Source organism: Sapajus apella, unplaced genomic scaffold (assembly GCF_009761245.1).
Source record: "Sapajus apella isolate SASKATOON/1434 unplaced genomic scaffold, GSC_monkey_1.0 scaffold107, whole genome shotgun sequence".
In the NCBI taxonomy this organism is placed as follows: Eukaryota; Metazoa; Chordata; class Mammalia; order Primates; family Cebidae; genus Sapajus; species Sapajus apella.
Window position 1 is genome coordinate 3,192,838 of NW_022437047.1, and position 19,485 is coordinate 3,212,322.

Below are 19,485 nucleotides of genomic sequence, written 5' to 3' on the forward strand. Positions count from 1 at the left end.
GCTTGGAACAAGGAGCAAAAAGGAAAAAAAACATTTAAGTGAAATAGAATAGACCTAGGCATTTCAGGTATAACATCCACGAAGAAATATGAAATGTGTTAAATTTGTGATTATTATTGATTTTACTCCTCAGAGAGTTAATGTTATGTAGGAATTTGTTTTTCTGGGGCTTTGATTTTCGTCTTGCACTCTTTAAATCCCATGGGTAGGAGGGTTCAGGAACTGCCGAGAGCCCTCAGCTCAAAAGAGCTCAGTGCTTCTGTACTCCCTGCCCAGAGGAAATGGCATGTTCTAGTAATATCCGAGAGCTTGAGAACATCTGCAGACCTCAGGGGCCACCGGGCGGTGAGCCCAGCACCTGGCTCCATCTAGGCAGGTATGCAATAACCTAGGATGGAGTTTTCTCTAGTTCATAATATCCCTGTGCCATCCTGATAAATGGGGAAACTGAGGCTCAAATAGTTTAAAGGATTGGCATCCCTAACCAAGGAGTGACATGAGGGTGACCTGGGAGAAGTCAGAGCCCTGAGAATCAGAAAAAGACAAGACAGATAAATAAATGAACAATCCTGCAACTGATTGATCATGTGAAATGTCCAGATGCGGAGACCAGTGCCCACGGCACAAGCTTTCTGTGAAAGATGAAGATCTACCCCTTCCGGTTGGCCAGAGTTAGGGTTGGAGAAGCTGGAGGGGCACCAGGGAAGGTGGCCTCAGGGAAGCCCAGGGTCTCTGATGCCGCCGCCGAAGAGGAGACTTTTGGTCTGTCCAGCAGGTGGCGCCGCGCAGCCGAATATCCGAGGAGAGCAGGCTCGGGCTGGAAAACCCGTCTGTGCGAGGCTTCCTCCCAAATTGCAAGTCCCCAGTAGGGGACTCTGCCTGCACTGCTAGGGCTCCTGTCCCTCACGGCATCTTCTCTCCGGAGGATTAAGAGGGCGTTTGTTCTCATCTAGAAACTGGCTTCTACACGCACATCTGCTGGAGAGAATAAAGCTTCTGTGTGGCTGTTGGCTTGCTGGCAGGCAGGGGTGGCCAGTGGGCAAGGCTGGGGCCAGCTGAAATGCTCTGCTTCCAGGCAGCCTGGAATTCTCCTGGAACAGGGCGAAGGGTCTCCCAGTAGCCAAGAAAGGAAGATTCTCCCTGGAAACCTGGGCCTGTTTCCCAGCTGGTCAGTTTCATTTGTTCCAAAGCTGCCTCTGAGATGTAAAAGTCTCGGGATAAACTAATTATTAACATTTTCCTAAATATCCCTGTTTGGACTTGAAATGGTATGTCTAAGGTCTTTCCTGCCCTGGAACTCATCCCTTTGTACTGTAGTACGTCAGCCGTAGTGTGGCGGTTGCAGGTACAGGGACTGGATCTGACTCCAGACACTTCTATGACTTGTGTGATATGGTGAGTTCCGTAGCCTCTCTCTGCTTCAGAGTCCTCTTCAGTAAGATGGAGATGGTAACAATTCTTATCTCATGGGTTTAGCGTGAGGATTAACTTAATAAATATAAAGCACCTAGGGACAGCGTCTAACACGCAGTTATTAGACCTAAGTGGTTGTTATTACCATCAGCTGAGCATACAGCACATCACACTAATGCTGGACATGTTTTCCAATAATGCCAAATGGGATTTAAGTGGGGGAAAACAGCTTCTAGCAGGGAGTGAGGAGTGGGGCAGCCTACACTGGTGGGTGTGAGGCACCAATCAAGGGCCACAGGGATACCTGTCCTCTTTGCAGAGAGAGATCTGCTCTCTAAGGCACCAGTCCTGAAACTCCAGGCAATTTGGAAGGGCTGATGTGAGTGGGAGAAGAAAGGGAGCTGTGGCCTCCAGCTGGGGAGCCAGTGGCAGACTGGGGTACCCATATATGGGAAATAGTAGAGTCCAGCTCCAAGGAAGGATGAGTGGGAACCGTGCCACCCAGGAGCACAGCCAACCACCAGCCTGGGCAGAAAACCAGGTACCGAAGGCCAGAGGTGGCCAGGAGTCAGTCCCTACACAGAGAGGGCAGGAAAGAGCCTCAGCTGGACACTGAGGGCTTCAGTCCCCTTGTTCACCTGCGAACACCTGAAGGACTTTGGGAAGAACCCTGGGCTGGGGCAGTGCTGACAGAGCACACTATAGCAACCTTTCTGGGCTGCAGCTGCCACATTGGTAGGTGCCTCTTGGAGGCCCCGTCTAAGGCCAGGGGTCACCCCATTAATGGCTGGATCCTGAGTGTGGAGTAGGGAGGGGTTTGGTGGCCAGGCCAGGAGGTAGGTGGATTGGGGCAGTGACTTTTTGTCAGCCAGCTTGGAAATATTTTGTCAATTTCACAACCAGCATGTCTGTGTCCGTGGGCCTGGCTGGGCCCCAGCCCTAGTCCTCTTCTCCATCATGTGGTTGCCTGATTTGCATTGGCCCCAGGGAGCCAAGAGGTGGGCAGCTGGGGAGGCTGGCATTGAATGACATCTGCATATTACTGCATTCCCACTGTGTTAGAGTGTGTCTCCGGCACCCGGCAGTGAAGAGTGAGGAGCCCTGCGCTAGACTGCCTGAATTTGGGTCATAATTCCACCACTCCAAGCTGTGTGACCTTGGGCAAGTGACTTGCCTTCTCTGTGTCTCAAATTCCTGCTTCCTGTTTTCTAAACCAAAAACCAAAATAGTGTCTTTCTCACAAGGTGCTATAAGGATTAACTGAGCAATGTGTGGAATACATTTGGAACAGTTATAATTAGAACTATTCAAAAAGCAGTAACTTTTTTCATTAAGCACACATTAATTTTGCATCATCTTCCAAACTAGACCGTTCCTGGCCTTAAGGATACACATGTATTTGGGAGGGAACTGTGAACTCTGCCTCTGTGGGGTACAAACAGGTGAACACAGGGATCAGAGAGGGAAGGGGTTCACCCAGGCCACAAAAATGATCGGTGGCAGAACTAGGGAGGAGCCAGGCCTCCTGATGCAGGTAGAGTCTTCACGGGTGTAATGCTTTGATATGGACAAACTACTTCCTTTTTTCTCCCCTTCCTCCATCTAAGCTGATGCTTGGATTCTGATCTTCAGGGATGAGGAAGAACTGACCGTGGAAATAGCCAGCAGGCCTTTATGGATTTATTTCTCAAGGCCTTAGCCTCAAAGAAGAGAAAGGATTTGGGGCAGACAAGATGAGCAACTGGGGCAAACATGCAGGAAGGATTTCCCCGAGACCAGAGGGATCTGGGGAAAGCGAGAGTGCTATGTAGAACTTGCTCGGGGGCAGTACCGGCTGGCGCTGGGTCCCTGTGCCTGTGTTCTGTCATGAACTGCGTTTCTGCAGGCCCAGCTCTCTCTGGTTATTCTTTGCAGCAGAGATTCAGGCCGCAGAGGAGGCTTTTTGTCTGTACACACTCAGCAGTTAATGGCCACAGCAGCTGCCTGTTACAAATGCCTTTCTCTCTCTGAGCTGCTGGCGTGTGAAGGGTTTTGTAGATGGCCTTGCTTCAGGTGGAAATAGAACAGCTCTGAACTTGCTACCTATTACCTAGAAGTCATTTTCTGTAAAGTTATTCCCTTTGTGGCACCATCAAGCATGCACACCAGTACCTGTCGAGGGTTTTGATATTTAATCATCTTGCATCTACATAAACATGGGTTTTGCCTGTGCCTCCGTGAGACCTCTGGCTAGTACCTGCATGTGCTGGCTCTTACGTGGTCTGTTCTCATTATTGGTATTGTCACTAGACTTGAGGCTGCGTGATGGGCTAGGGTCCCAGTGCAGCCATCTCAGGACCCAGAGCTGACATCAACAGAACTTCAGTCTTCCGTCCCATGAGCCCATACGTTGTGTTTGTCACTCATAACTCAGCATGCATATTCTAACCAGTTCATTTTGGAATCCTTAAGAGGGAAGGAACATGACAGCATTGGACTGAACAGGAATCCAGGTCCCTGCTGGGAGGGAGTGAGAGGTGAGAGTACACCAGGTCCCTGAGGATCCTGGAGGGGAAGCGGGCAGGGCCACCAAAATCAGATTTCTCCTAACACTGCAGAGGCTACTGAGGAGTCTCCCAACGCTTCACACGGAAGCAGGAAAAATTCAAGTTGTAAAACTTTCTTTCAAAACATTTTGTAGGTCACTTTCCTTCTCTCTTTGTGTTCATGTGCATGATAGTGATCAGTTCCTTGCTCAGCCTTCCTTTATCTGTCAATCTTAGGACCAAGGTTGGTTGGGGAGGCGGGGGCGCTGGTGCATCAGTTAACAGGCCACGTGCACAGAGCTGCCTGCCTGGTGCTGGGCCCTGGGTAGCTCCATTCTCAAAGGCTTTGGACAGAATCCCGTGTGGAAGACGGTGCAGATGCCATTGGAATGGTCCTGTTCATTCGCAGAAGTGAGCTGGAGGAGGTATGGGGAGCAAAGATGCTGGCTGTCAAGCCCCTGTTGGTTGATGTAGCAACATTCGGAAATGACTGAAGATCAGTTGCAATGGTCTACATTTTATTTGCTTTTATTTTCTCTTCAGGAGTAGCATCAGGCCTAAAACTAAGAACAGCGGAAACTGATCCCTGGGCTGGTTGGTGCAGGTGCTGTGGCTTCCCGAGTGTGGAAGGTCCATAACAGAGGACAGAGAAATGAGGGTCTTTTGAGCCACTGTGGTGGGAGACAGGCAGGGAAAGAGCCATGTGGAGTTGGTGGGGGCACCCCTGCCAGGCCAGTTAGCCTGTTTTGTAGCCTTGTAATTTGACAGCCTGGTCCCTCCAAGGAAGGAAAAATCAATAGCGCTATCCACACACGCTCAGCTTCTGACCACTTTAACTTCCATAAAGAGACATCGAGGAATATTGAGTTAGCAGCGAGGCGCAGAATTTCTGCCGTGGTGGAGTTCTTGTGGACCAGAAGGGGGCTCCTTCAAGGTAGCCTTTTAACATTGTTAGCTGCTGTTTCTTTCATTTCTTTTCATTTTTGAATATGCAAATTCCCTAGCATATACAGATATAAAGAGAATAGTATTCTTTACACTGGAACCAGTTCATTTAGGATGTTTGGGGGAAAAAAAAGATGAAGACCAAAGTCTTGCTCTTTCACTCAGGCTGGAGTGAAATGGTAGAATCTCAGTTCACTGCAACCTCCACTTCCTGGGTTCAAGTGATTCTCCTGCCTCAGCCTCCTGGGTAGCTGGGATTACAAGTGTCTGCCACCACGCTCAGTTAATTTTTGTATTTTTAGTAGAGATGGGATTTCACCATGTTGACCAGGCTGGTCTGTAACTCTTGATCTCAGGTGATCCACCTGCCTCGGCCTCCCAAAGTGCTGGGATTATAGGTGTAAGCCACTGTGCCTGGCCTCACACTCTGCATTTTACAAAATGTTTTCTTTTGCATCTAGGCAGAGAAAAAATGTTCCAGCTTTGATGGAGTTATTTCTGACACATTGCGTGAGCTCCTGGTTCATCCCAGTGCTACTGCACTAAAATCCTGAATTAACCTTTGAAAAGAAGAAAGTACTGCGGCTTGTGACAACATGGATGAACCTGGAGGGCATTATGTTAAGTGAGATAAGCCAGACACAGAAAGACAAACACTGCATAGTCTCATTTATATGTAGAATTTGAAATAGTCAAACTTACAGAGTCAGGGAGAAGAATGGTGGCTGGGAGGTGGAAAAATGGAGATATTGGTCAAAGGTATGAACTTTGTTTTGCAAGATGAATAAATTCTGGATATTTTATGTACTGCATGGAGACTGTAGTTCTCAGTACTGTATTGTATACCTGAAATTTACCAAGAGTGTAGATCTTAAGTGTTCTCATACACACACACATGCGTGCACACACACATGCGTGCAAACACACACACGCATGCAAACACGTGCACACACACAGTATAATTATATGAGGTGTTGGACAAGTTAATTAGTTTGATTATGGTAATCATTTCACAATGCAGATGTGTATCAAAATATCGTTGTATATCTAAATGGATATAATTTTTATTTGCCAATTATACCTCACTAAAATCTCTACAAAATGTGAAAAAGGGTCATCTATTTTAGGACAATTAAAAAAAAAAACAAAACCTTTTGCAAAAAGGCTGACCTTGAGCAGAGGAGATAGCAGGGCATGAGGAGGCCGTGGATGGAGGCTTGGAACCTGCGGGCAGCTGGAGTCAAGAGAGGTGGAGGAATCTTTGAAATATTCTGAAGTCATTGCTGGCAGGATTTACTGGGAGATTAGATATAGTTTATGATGAGGTTTATATATAATATTAGAAGAATGATATAACTAGCATGACCATTAAGATATAAATGATAATAACTATATAGTATGAATCTATAATTTATTCAACTATCAAATCCCTCTCATTGTATCACACTCTGCATTTTTTTCTCTTTTTAAACAGAATCCTACTCTTTCACCCAGGCTGGAGTGAAGTGGCAGGATCTCAGCTCACTGCAACCTCCACCTCCCAGGTTCAAATGATTCTTCTGCCTCAGCCTCCTGAGTAGCTGGGATTACAGGTGTCTGCCACCACGCTCAGCTAATTTTTGTATTTTTAGTAGAGAAGGGGTTTTGCCATGTTGACCTGGCTGGTCTCTAACTCCTGACCTCTGGTGATCCACCTGCCTCAGCCTCCCAAAGTGCTGGGATTACAGGTGTGATCCACCATGCCTGGCCTCACACTCTGCATTTTACAAAATGTTTTCTTTTGCGTATCAGCTCACTGAATCCTCAACTCCACCCGCACCCAGAAAAAGCTTATGTAGTCATTTGAACTTTCAATATGAGACAGCTGAAGCTCAGAAAGACGAGCTTCCCCAAGGTGACTTAACCTCTTTCCAATTTACTTTTGGGGATCTTCTCGTGTGGCAGAGGTGATGGTCTGATGTGAAGCCTGAAGCCACATTTGCCTGTAGCTCTCGAAGTCTCCCCACTAGAGCACCGGGGCTTGTGAACACAGCCTCTGTCTGACCATCTTTGGGGACCGTGCTGACAACACTGTTATAAGAGAAGTTTCACTGCTCTCTTAACTCTTCCTGGTGCAATACTGGAGGGATCAGAAATGGTAGCCATTATTACAAAGTAAAAAAAACTAGATGGTAGTGAGGATGAGGAGGAAAGGGAATACTTACACATGGTTGGTGGAATTGTAAATTAGTACAGCCTCTTTGGAAAACAGCACGGAGATTTCGCGAAGAACTGGAAACAGAACGACCATTTGATCCGTAAATCTCACTGCTAGGTATTTACCCAAAGGAAAATAAATAATTATATCACAGAGACACCTGCACTCATATGTTTATTCACAATAGCAAAGCTCTATTCACAACAGCGCTATTCATAGCAAAGATATGGGATCAACCTAAGTGTCCATCAGTGGATGACTAGATAAGGCAAATGTGGTACATATACACCAAGTAATACTACACGCCACGAAAAGAATGAAATCATGTTTTCTGCAGCAACATGGATATAACTGGGAGCCATTATCTTAAGTGAAACAACTCAAAGCGAAATGCCAATGTCCTCCCTTATAGTGTGTAAATGTTACAGCTAAATAATGTGTACATGATATACACACATGTAGATTTACAGATATATATAAAGAAATAGCCACATAATGTTGGGTGGGGAATAGTTGAAGCAAGATAGGCCATACGTTGGTGAGGTGATAATTCGTCGAAGGTGAGTGATGAGTTTATTATACTATTCTCTTTACATTTGTATAGGCTGGGAAATCTGTATTCAAAAAAAAAAAAGAAGATGACAGATGATAGAAAATAGGAGAGTGAGAAGAGAGAAGCTTTGTACCAGCAGGAAACCCTAGAAGAGGAAGAGGTGAAGTTTTATTTTCAAATTAAGATTGTAGTGTTGATTGTTATATAGAGCCAGACCTTCTAGTTTCTTAAGACTGAGCTGTATGATTTTAAATGACTTTATAATAACCAAAAATGACCAGGTACATCCTGAGGTTTATCTTAGGGACCGATGAAAACTTAATCCCACTGGGCAAGTTTAAAGGGTATCAGGCAATTTAAGCTACGGGAAAGCAATAACTATTTTACATAGTATAGTTTAGATTTAGTGTGGATTCAAAACTTGCTACTATTCTCTGCTAGCTACAACCTCTATCATTGTGTTAGAGATGACACAATATTCTTTGTATAACAAGTTGTAGATGCTATTAAAAATGTAACCGTTATATAGCAATGGAAGCAGTTGGAACAAATGCTCATTCATGCATGCTGCATGCACACATGCGGGCCCTAGGAGGAGCTTGGAAGATGTGGAGTCCGAGATGCGTCCCATCTACTTATACGGTGTTACAATTACATGAAAAAATACAGGGGTTTGGAGACAAAGATAAAGTTTATCTGTGATTGTATCTCATGAGCTGTGGCTGTTCAACTAGCAGGTTACTCTTAGGGGACCCGAAGTAAAACTCTGACCATGTGAAGGGCCTGTGGTCATGTCTTTGTGGCAGTGTCCCATGCTACAGCCCAGGCAGTGGCATGGGCGGTATGTGCGGCTCTGGGGAGGGTGAGGGAGGCTGTGGCCCTGGGTTGTGAGGAGGAGCCGCCTGTCTGTGCCTGAGAAGAGAGAAGCCTCTCCATTCATTATCTCCGCTGGGCAGCTACAGTTCCGTTCTAACTGATGCGTGGTCTTAAGGATCTCGTGTTTTCTCTCATTTCTCAATCTGCTCATCTGTAAAGTGGGAGATGAATGGAAGGATGTCGGCAGTGGTCTTCACAGGAGAGCACAGCACAGAGCCCCAAAGCTGAACTTCAGTCTCTAAGGTCTGTTTCCTGGAAAGATCTGTGAGCAGAGAGGAATCCCCACCTAGCCATGATCCCTGGTGAGAAAGGCCTGGTTACAGACTCCAGGGGAGGTTTCATGTCAGGGCCACCGTATCACCCCATGGGTAGTCCCGACATAGGACTTGGCAGAGTTTGCCTAGAGCGTGGGGAAGAGCACAGTGGCAAGTCTAAGCTTCACTCAGCAGACTCAGGTGCACAAGAAGAGACTTATTTTCCAAATCATATTTCACTTTGAGCTTTTGTTCTGTTGGGCAATAGAGCATTGTCACTGTTTCCTGGGCTTTCCAGCCACCTAGGATTGTGTGGAGACCTCAGGGCTTCCACAGGACCAATGTCTGCTAGTGAGTGTCCATCTGGCCCTTGTACTGTCTGTCCTCAGAGTCAGGTTCTGCTGGCCCCTGACCTTTTCATCTGGCATGGCCTCCAGAGTCCTGACCGAGGTGTCCCTTGGGGACCGCCCCCTCTGGCCCCTGCCTCAGTGAGTCTCACAGCCAGTTCTGTTTGGGCATCTTTTCAGGTGCTGGGCATGCTGCCTGGGTGTTTTCTGTATTGGGACTCCTAGAACATGAGTTTTCCTCTCACTGGCCACCCTCTGCAGACTGTTTCTAGCCTGGGAGGGGTCAAATGAGGTTTGGGGAAAAGTCTACACCAATATCTTCTCTTCCTTCTTTGGAGATCAGGGTTTTGGAAGTCTCGCAGGCTGTGTTTGCTTTCCACCCTGCTACAGTTCACCCTGTGGCAAAGAAGATAGCAGCTCTAGTCACAGAAATTATGGTAGGACCCACCCAGGAGGCCACCTTCTCAGAAGCTGTCCTTGGTGAGGACACTTTTTTCTTACTTGAAATGGCAAGAGATTCAACAGCTCTGCGTTGATTTGCACGCTCCCCCAGCTCTGACATCCTGCCACCAGCAGAAAAGATGATGAATATCAGATTATGCTGACCTAAGGAATGATTATATTTCTTATTCAGTTGAAGTCTTTTCCCTTTGGGATTTGAGTTTTATTAATAATGGGATTAGCAATGAAATAGCTCCATTGGACATTTTAATGTATTTTTTATTACAAAAGTGATAGAAACACATTGTAGAGAATTTTTAAAATGAGAAAGGGAAATGGGATAAGCAGAATGGAGAAGGGAGGAATGAAACAAACACAAATCATTCAAGAACAGTTACATGTTTGACTTCTTCATGTTTCCTGTGGATTCTCATTTAATCTTCTCCACAACCCTGTGGAGAAGTGTTGTTATCACCATTTTGTAGCTGAGAACACCGAGGCACAGAGAGGTTAAGTCACTTTCTCAGAATCACACAGCTCTAGGCAGCCTGGTTCACCACCAGCCAATACTGTTTACCACATACTGCATTCCCACATCAGTTAGATTGAGTTCTGTCCTTTCATGCATCATTTGCTAAATAATTTATAATTTTGATTTTGATTGCTTTTTAAATGTAGCCCAAGAGTTTTCTTAATTTTTAAGAATTCTGTTTTTTATGATGATACTTTAATTGTTGATTTGTAATATAATTGAATCATGATCAGACTGTTGCTTGTAAATCTGAATTTTGGAATTTGACAAAGACTTTTTTGGCTGAATATATGATCAGTGTTGTAAAGGTTCTTGGCTATATGAAGAGAGTCAATTAATCATTTAAGCAGTAAATGTTTATATCCTTATTCAAATCCTCATTCTTTTAGTTAACTTGAGCTATGAAAGTTTTAAAGAAGTATCTTGTTATTTTAAATTCAAATTGCAACTTGTTCAAATTGCATTGTATTTACAGGAGGTTTTGATTTGGTTGCTATGTTATTTGGTACAAAGTACAAATGGCTGTTATCATGTCACCATGGATTGAATCTTGTATCAGCATACCATCTATCCTGCTAAATGCTTTGGACCGTAAGTTGAGATTTGCTGACATTGAGATTATCGCTATTGTTTACTTGCCATTTGCTTGCTTATTTTCATTTGCTGGCATTCTGTCTCCCCATTTTTAATGCTTGTCACTCTGCACTAGGGGTATTTCTTGTGAACAACGAAGAATATAGTGCTGTTATTTAATGCCGTCTAAGCGTCCACCTATTAATCTAGAAATTCTGGATGACTTGGGATAGCCTTGATTTTATCCATTTCATTTCATTTTATTTAAAGTTTGCCATTTATTTTGTTTTACTCTTTCCTCTTTTTCCCGGTCTTTAAATCTGCTGGCTTGATAAAATTTATTTTTATTTTCCTGTTCGCCTGTTTTAATTGGGAAGTTCTGATATGCCTTTATGTTCTCTACTACTTTTTCTGTCACATATTCTAAAAGAAATTTAATTTTCTTTCCCTCTAATGCTTTATTTTCCTACTACTCCCCTTGAGCTCCACTTTTCTTCTCCAACAACTGGATTTATTTTAGTCACTTTGGTAATTTAAAATTCCAGTTTTACATAACACTTCCCCATACCCTATGTATCCTTTGTTTTAAGACTTTTCCTCAGAAAGGAACTGCCCTCACAGCTTGCTGCCTGCGAGAATATCCTATCTGTGACTCTTAGAAATAGAGAGAAATGGAGCTCTTTCCTTAAATTGCTACTTTTTTGTTTTTGAGACGGAGTCTCGCTCTGTTGTCCAGGCTGGAGTGTAGTGGCATGCCATTGACTCACTGCAACCTCCACCTCCCAGGTTCAAATGATTCTTCTGCTTCAGCCTCCTGAGTAGCTGGAATTTACAGGCGTGTGTCACCACGCCCAGCTAATTTCCGTATTTTTAGTAGAGATCGGGTTTCACCATTTTGGCCAGTCTGGTCTCAAACTCCTGGCCTCAAGTGATGTGCCCGCCTTGGCCTCCCAAAGTGCTGGGATTACAAGCTTGTGCTAACATGCCCAGCTAATTTTTGTATTTGTAGTAGAGACTGGGTTTCACCATATTGGCCAGACTGGTCTCAAACTCCTGGTCTCAAGTGTTCCACCTGATTTGGCCTCCCAAAGTGCTGGGATTACAGGCTTGTGCCAATATGTCCAGCTGATTTTTGTATTTTATTTGAGACGGGGTTTTGCCACGTTGGTTAGGCTGGTCTCGAACTCCTGACCTCAAGTGATCACCTGACTCATCTTCCCATCTAGGATTACAGGTGTGAGCCACAGTGCCCGGCTGCACATTCTAGTTTAAATTCCACAATTATTTAGTTCTAGTTCCATATTTAAATAGATTAATCACTACTAATCTTTTATCACAGCTTTTCATATCTGATTTTTAATTTTGATCATTTGTTGGAAATTGAATCCATTGTTAGGCAGTTTTTACAAGAAAGACTCAGAGTGATGTATATGCAATATTTAGCATAATTCCAGGCAGTAATCATTGTTAAATGTTATTTAATAATTAGAATAATAATGATAATCTTTCATTTCTTGAGAATATTTTACTTATTCATCTGCTCTTTGTTTTTCTTTTAAAATTGATGCTCCTTTGCTCCTCACAGAATAAAATCATTACCTCCTCTTTTTCTCTGAAGGTATATTTACAGAAGCATTTCTTTTCTCATTTGCCTTTTTTATTTTGGTTTCTTTAGCTATGCAAAAACTTTAATTGTATGTAATTAAATCTGATGATCTATTCTTTGTGATTTCTCTATTACTTCTAAATTTACATACTTGATATTCAATTTTACAGTCTTATTTTCTATAATTGGAATTTAATATCTTAATTTGTAGCTCTGTAATACATTTAGAAATTTATTTAGAATATGATTTAAGGGGAAACTCAAAGTTATTATTTTTTCCAAATTCATAACCAACATACAATTTTGGCAATTTCTTTCCTTTCTATATTTGTTGAATCTTAAATTTGAACACCCATACACCCACCCACCCACACATGCACACTGTCTCTTAGCTGGTTTTTGTTTTCTTTTTAGCTGCTTACTCTTGCATCTTGATCTTATGCTTTTGTAATATAGGGCCTATTCCCTGCCCTGCAACCCACATTGATCATCTCATTTAGACAGTTCTCTAAATCAGCTTATCCCAAGCTGCTACTTGTGTTTCAGTGAAGTCCCTGCAACATATACTGCAAAAATCCTGCCGTCTTATCTCTTCAACAAACTTAAGAGCAAATTAAACTTCTACTTGCCATGTTTACCACCAGAACCCTAGAAGTAGTTCTGTCTGAAAGCTCTGTGTGTATGGTACCTGCCTCACTCTCCAAGGGTGGGAGACCAGTTGACCCCTCATTTATGCAAATTGATTCTCTCTACTCCTCTGAGAACACTTTCTTCCACCAGAGGTCTTAAGCATCTACAGATTGAAGTGCTATAAAAGGGTTTCTTGGCCAGGCAGGGTGGCTCATGCCTGTAATCCCAGCACTTTGGGAGGCTGACGCGGGCAGATCACGAGATCAGGAGTTCAAGACCAGCCTGGCCAACATGGTGAAACCCTATCTCTACTAAAAATACAAAAAATTAGCTGGGCTTGGTGGAAGGCACCTGTAATCCCAGCTATTCAGGAGGCTGAGGCAGGAGAATCGTTTGAACTCAGGAGGTGGAGGTTGCAGTGAGCTGAGATCATGTCATTGCATTCTAGCCTGGGTGATGGGGCAAGACTGTCTCAAAATAATAATAATAAAAAAAAACAGTTTCTTACACCATAGACTGGCACAGAGGATGTAAACTCTCCACACACTTGTCAAACTAAGAGGGCCACATTGGGCAGGATCTGTAGGTCAAACATACTGTTTCTACTTCAGTTACAGTGCTTTGTAGTTTGTTTTGTTAATTTATCTTTTTTATAATGTAGCTTCTCCCAGCATTCTGTGGGAGAGGGCAGGAAATATGTCTTTTATTCTGAATCTTCAGTGCTGAGCACAGAATGAATCACAAGATTGAGGTTTAATTACTATTAGAGAATAATTAACTTTTAAGCCCCACCCTCTCCTCCAAACCAGTCTATTGAATAGCCAAGCAACTGAGCAACCGTCACACAATCAAGCAGGTGCAGTGACACAATTGTCAAGGTGGTCTCCCAAGTTTACATCAATCAGTCGTGTTTGTATGCAATTGGGTTGTCCCAGTTATTAGATCTAGATTCTGTGGCAAATTCACAGGTAAATCAGACACAATTTCCTTCCTCAAGGAACTCAGAATCTCTCAGGATAAATGACACATTAGCTTAAATAGAATTTAAACGGGAAAACTGATTAGTGCCACACAATCTGTGTATCAGGACAGAGAAGAAAGGAAGAGAAGAATCATTTTTTTCCCCCATTAACCTTTGAAGATAAGAAACACCATAATTTTGGTCTTATTAAAGGCCGCCCCATGATTAATATTTCCATCTAAGAAGCAATTAAGGAGTTATTATCCAGGGAGCTTGTGACAAAAGGAATTAAAGCATGCCAGCTCTGTTCAGGCAGAATAAGGCTTAGCTTTGAGTATTGAAAATTAAGTCTATTTAGATGAAAAGCTTACATTTTGTCCTTAACTTTTTGCTTAGGTGCTATCCACTGAGTGGATAAGTAAAAAATTATCTAGAACTGCTCAGCAAATACAATCTACAGTGCTAAATGGAATACATTATAATCATGGCATGATAATCAGAATAATAATAATGAACATATGTAGTAAACTCCAAGGGGCAACGACTGTTTCAGTCTGTTACAGTACTGGCATTTTGAGATATAAAACTGTACATTTCAATGTTGTAGGAAGTACTTATTTCCAACTGTTATTGAAATTATGGGAAAGTCATCTTACCTCAGTGCCATAATCACAGTGTTCACAAGTGCATTTAATTATACACATTTCATCAGAAAATTTTGCAAACCCAGTTATTTTTTAAGGTGTTAAATGGGAAGGGGTTCTATAATATGTGAAAAACAACTTAGAAAATACACAAGATATCACCTAAAACATAGGTATGTTTTCCATATCTATAGATGTATAGAGGAATGGAAGAGGAAAAGACCCTCTCTTTTCTCAGGAGAAAATAGGGTACCCGAGACCAACTGTCTTGCCAAAAGGTAGGGCCAGGAGCAAAACGTATGTTTTATCTTCTGTGTAGTGCTTGGAACCCTGTATGTTGCTGTCTTTGGCCGACGTTTTTCTGGAAGGAATGAGCTTTTTATCTACCCATTTGAGAGATAGAGACGTTGAGGTGTCATGTCGTGAAACAACATAGCTGAGCTGTGTGGGTGGTGAGTGGTAGGTCCCTGACCAGGATCAGAGTCGACTTGCTATGTGCTTAGTCGGCTTGCTCTATGCCGCTGCCCTCTGTGTGGCACCTTGCTCAGAGCTGGGCTCCTCCAGCAACTCCGGACTCTACGATAGGTTCAGGGTTTCTTAGCTGGTCTCTCTTCACACCTTCAAAGAGGTTGCAGCTCCTCCTGGAGCCATCAAGGGCTATCAAGAAGAGGCCTGGAAGTTCCTGTGGATGAAATTAGGGCAGTTTTATTACCAGAATCTGCTTCAAGTTAGCAAGTGTTTATCAAGCCCTTTCTCTAGGAGCTGAAAAGAATGAATAAAACAGGAAGCTTTCTTCAAAGAGCTTATGGTCCTGGAGAGAGAGAGGCCAGAGGGAATAAACAGGAGAGGGTATTGTAAGTCCTTGGCGCTGGGAGGTGGCTTTGGAATGACAGGTGTCTCATTCCACATTACAGATGAAAAGTTTCTTTGCTCTGAATTTCCACAGATCTTAGTGCAGTGACATTCTACTCACTCCTTTAACCCATCAGCTTCAAAAGACTTGTCTGTGCTAGTCATTTCTTTTAGCTCTTTTCAGAAATTTTCCACGTGATTAATGTTACATTAAAAAACTTCTGCTTTGGCTATGTTTTGTCATATATTTCACATGGCTGAAGCCGTCAGTAGGTCATGCTGCGTGATAAATTAGCCACAACAGAGCTCTGGGAACGTTGTCATATTTCCTCCCTGCAAAATCATTGCTCAAAATTACACCTGAGATGGACAACAGAGCCCTGGGTACCGAGGATTCTCCCGATGTGATTCCCAGACCCTTGACAGATGCCAGGGACCAACGGAGCTTCTCATAGAAGACTGATTCTCCTTCTTAGCAGATGCTGACAGCGGGTCTCTAAATCACTGCAGGCTTACAGGTTTCTTTTCGCCACTGTTTATGACGCATGTTTCTGTTCTTTTAGGTGGTACACTTGAACCCTGTGTGAATAAACTGCCTTCATCATTTCTTGGGAAGTCTTGAATTACCCCAAGGTGGGACGTGGCATCTGACTAAGTGAGCCATAGGCTCTCACCACCACCTCCAGTGGGATGTGACTCCGCCAGGGAGGGTGTGAGTGTGGGTCAGGACAGCCTCCCCTGGACTAGCCTGGGTGCTCACTACTTCTGCCTTTTATCATGAATGCACTGAGTTTTCATCCCCTGCTGCTTGTAGGACTTCTCCAAAGTGGGAACAACACAAACCACTAGGTTTCTGCTCAGGAAACTACAATCCCTGCTGCTTCTCCTTGAGTCTACACCCAGAGCACCTTGGGGAGAGTTTGGAGGCTTGCATATTCTCTGATTAAAATCTCCTGGTTTGTTCCCACATGGCCTATGATAGTGTTTGTGGTGGCTTCACCCCAGAGGGCAACATTATTTATTTTATCTGCTGGTGTTTGGACTCTGCATACCTTGAGAGGAAAAGCAGCTGCTATTTCCTTTACATTTTTATGGCAATCAATAAGGAAGGCTGGAGGAGACCTGAAGCCAGCCTCTAATTCCTGCTCACGCAGGCAGGGGGGAAACCATCAGATAGGTGTGGCTGACGGAGAGGTGTTCCTTCGGGTCCAGCAGGACTTCTTTTCAGGTTATCCAAGTTGCAGTGTGACATCCATGTGGCTCTTGGCCTGTGGTTTTGATACCTGGCTGGACCTTTGCTGCCTGTAGGTCTATGATTTACAGAAGATGCTCTGACTGTGTGTGTCATTTCACCCAGAGTTTGTGTTCTTGCCCACATTCCGGCTTTGGAGGGAGGTCCTTTCTGCTCACACACTCAGTCATGAGCCAGCCTCATAACCACTGCCTTGCTCCTTGGTCTGCCTCTGAACACTCATGCTCTCTGTGTCCACCTACCAGCCAATTCTGCTGCTAGATTCTGGAGGTGGTGCCTTCTTTACTGCACAGGGTGATGGGGGAGATTCTGTCTCCGCAAGGGCAGCTGTCTGATTGAGATGGGACTGAAAACAGACCTGTCTGAGCAGAACCCAGGCTGCCATGATAGTCCAAGCACCACTGCTCCATGAAATGTCAGTGAATGACTACATCTGCTCCTTGGCTGAAGGCAGTCGTATATTGGTTACTACTACTTGGCCTCTCTTGATTGGGTTGCACATCAGTAAGGTAGATGAGTAGAATGTCAATACTTGCTGGCATTTGCTTTTGGCTAAATGGGAAAGCCGCATGGTTGTCCCTAGATGGGCTGCCTCAGTGGGGAGTGGGCCTCCTGCACACTGACCTGAATGATACCTGTTGGAGACCCTGGAAGGGACAGGCTTTGCTCCCTTCCTGCTGGAGATGGGGTAGACAGGCTTTGTCTTTCCTCAGTGGGTGCTGATGGTGGTCAGTATCCAGCAGAGCACGGCTGCCTCTTCGTTTCCATGGATACTACTCCGGTCCAAGCTCCATCTGTTTCTGGGACTACTGCGTTGGCCGTCTGAACTGATTTCTCTGCACCTACCTGGCCTTGTGTCTTTCTGTACATTTTCCATTCTGTAGCTGGCATTCTGTGAATAAGACTACATCACTTAGATTTCAGCTTCCCACTGCACTGGGATTGAGGTCCAAGCATCTTATTGTGGCCTACGAGGATTTGCAAGATCTGGCCTAGCTTACCCGCATCCTCATCTCAAACCACCTCCCCCTGTTCATGAGCACTGGCTCTTCCCTGCCTCAGGCCTTCAGCACTGGCAGATTCTTCTGCGTGGAGTGTTCTTCATATGTTTAGCTCTGTCTCATTTTGCAGATTTTCTCAAATATCCTTTCTTCAGATAAACCTTTCTTTTTCTAAATGTGAATATACTTTAGTCATTTTTGTTTATAATGGAAGCTCTGGAAATTCAAAATTAATACCCTTGCCCATGAGCTTCTCATAGACACCAGAAAAAGTTTCAACCTAGTGTTCCACATGGTTCTGCTGTACTTTGTCCAAATGAATCTTCCTGAGCTGAATGCCAGCTGGTTTCACACAGATTCTTTTGCCCCCAATTCACTTGGGAAGACCAAGCCCTCAAGGATTGCATGATGCCTGGCTGTTAGGGTGCTGCTCCTGGGATGCTTTTGCTTATTTTTTGTGTCATTTTTTCAAGTTGGCATAAACAGAATTCTCTGAGCAATAAAGACAGCATCCTTCCCACCAAACGTTTTCTCCAATTCACATACTATCTGGACTTGGGTTTTCTGGAAAGATTGCAGTTGAGGAATGGGAACAATGATTATAATAGCTTCCTGACCGCCATCAACTTCAGGTTCCTTGGCTGCTGTTATATTCAGCTCCCGGAGCTGAGCCTTGAGATCCAAGTTCATCTTCAGCTCCAGAGACCCCGGAGATGCTGGATTTGAACTTGTCTGGCTTCTCGCCATTGGGCTTCACGATCTTGGTGCTTGAATTGAACATGGCCTTTTCCTTCCCAACACCAGCCTAAGAAGAGGCCCAAGTCTCACGAGAGCTCATAAATCAAACAAACCTTTCTTGACTGTTACCTTTCAGCATCCCTAACCTTACCTTGCCCTGATACCCTCTATAACATCACCCTTTATATGCTCATCAGAGCACTGATTCTCTGAAAGTACCTTTGTTGTTTTTGTTGATTAGAGCATCAGATCCATAAAGGAAGGATCTCACCTGTCTGGGTGAAGATTGTCCAATGCTCATAACTCAGCAGCAACTTAAGAAAATATACCATTGAATAGAGCTCTCCACAAAGCTCTAGATGTGTGAATGTTTGGCCAAAACTTCCAGAGTCATTTCAAAGCCACACGTGGCCAGGAATATGACAATGGGAAGAAGCTTGTCTAAAAACATTATTTCCGTATATTTGGAGGCTTTGTTATCTCTTGCAGGCCGGAGTCTATTTCCTCGTCTGCAGTAAGAACAGTTGGAAATGGACCATACTTGCTCTTACGATCTCTTCTGCTCTGAATTTTGATGATTTTGATATGTGACCCTCTGTCTTTCAGGGATCCCTGTCTTCTCAGATTCTAAAATGGGAATAATTGCACACAGAGACTTATGACATTCTATAGATGTGTATTTATGAGATGGCTGTATTGTATTACCTAATCTTGCCTTAATTTGTTTTTTTTCTCATTGAAATAGTTTCTCTGATTTAGTTTTAAGTCTGATTTAGTTTTTAGTCTGGAAGCAAACATTCACATTTTTGTAAGAGTAAGAGACGTGTGTGGGGAGCATGTTTAGTACATTGATGAGTTACAAGCGGGGCTTCTTAAAGAGTATGAGGCAGGGTTCCATCTGGTCACGCAGGGAGAGGGGGCTGTCCTTTCCCTCTTGTCCTCTCACAGGCCCAGAACTGTGGGGGCACGAAGTTAATTATCATCTCCTAGGATCCCTGGAATCTCCTCTCGTCTTGAAAGGACCATCCTTGTGCTGGTCCTCAGAAAGAAAGAGACCCACACAGACAATTATTTCCTTAGCTCCGAGCCTCTCAGTGTACACATGTACCTGTCACACTTGAACTTTGATCATGAGACTCATGCAG

General features: G+C 44.0%; 1 pseudogene; it reads right to left on the reverse strand.

Annotated features, from left to right (window-relative positions):
* Window positions 1-17,804: 17,804 nt before the first annotated feature.
* Window positions 17,805-19,086, reverse strand: LOC116537155 (annotated as a pseudogene).
* Between the last annotated feature and the right edge of the window lie 399 nt (window positions 19,087-19,485).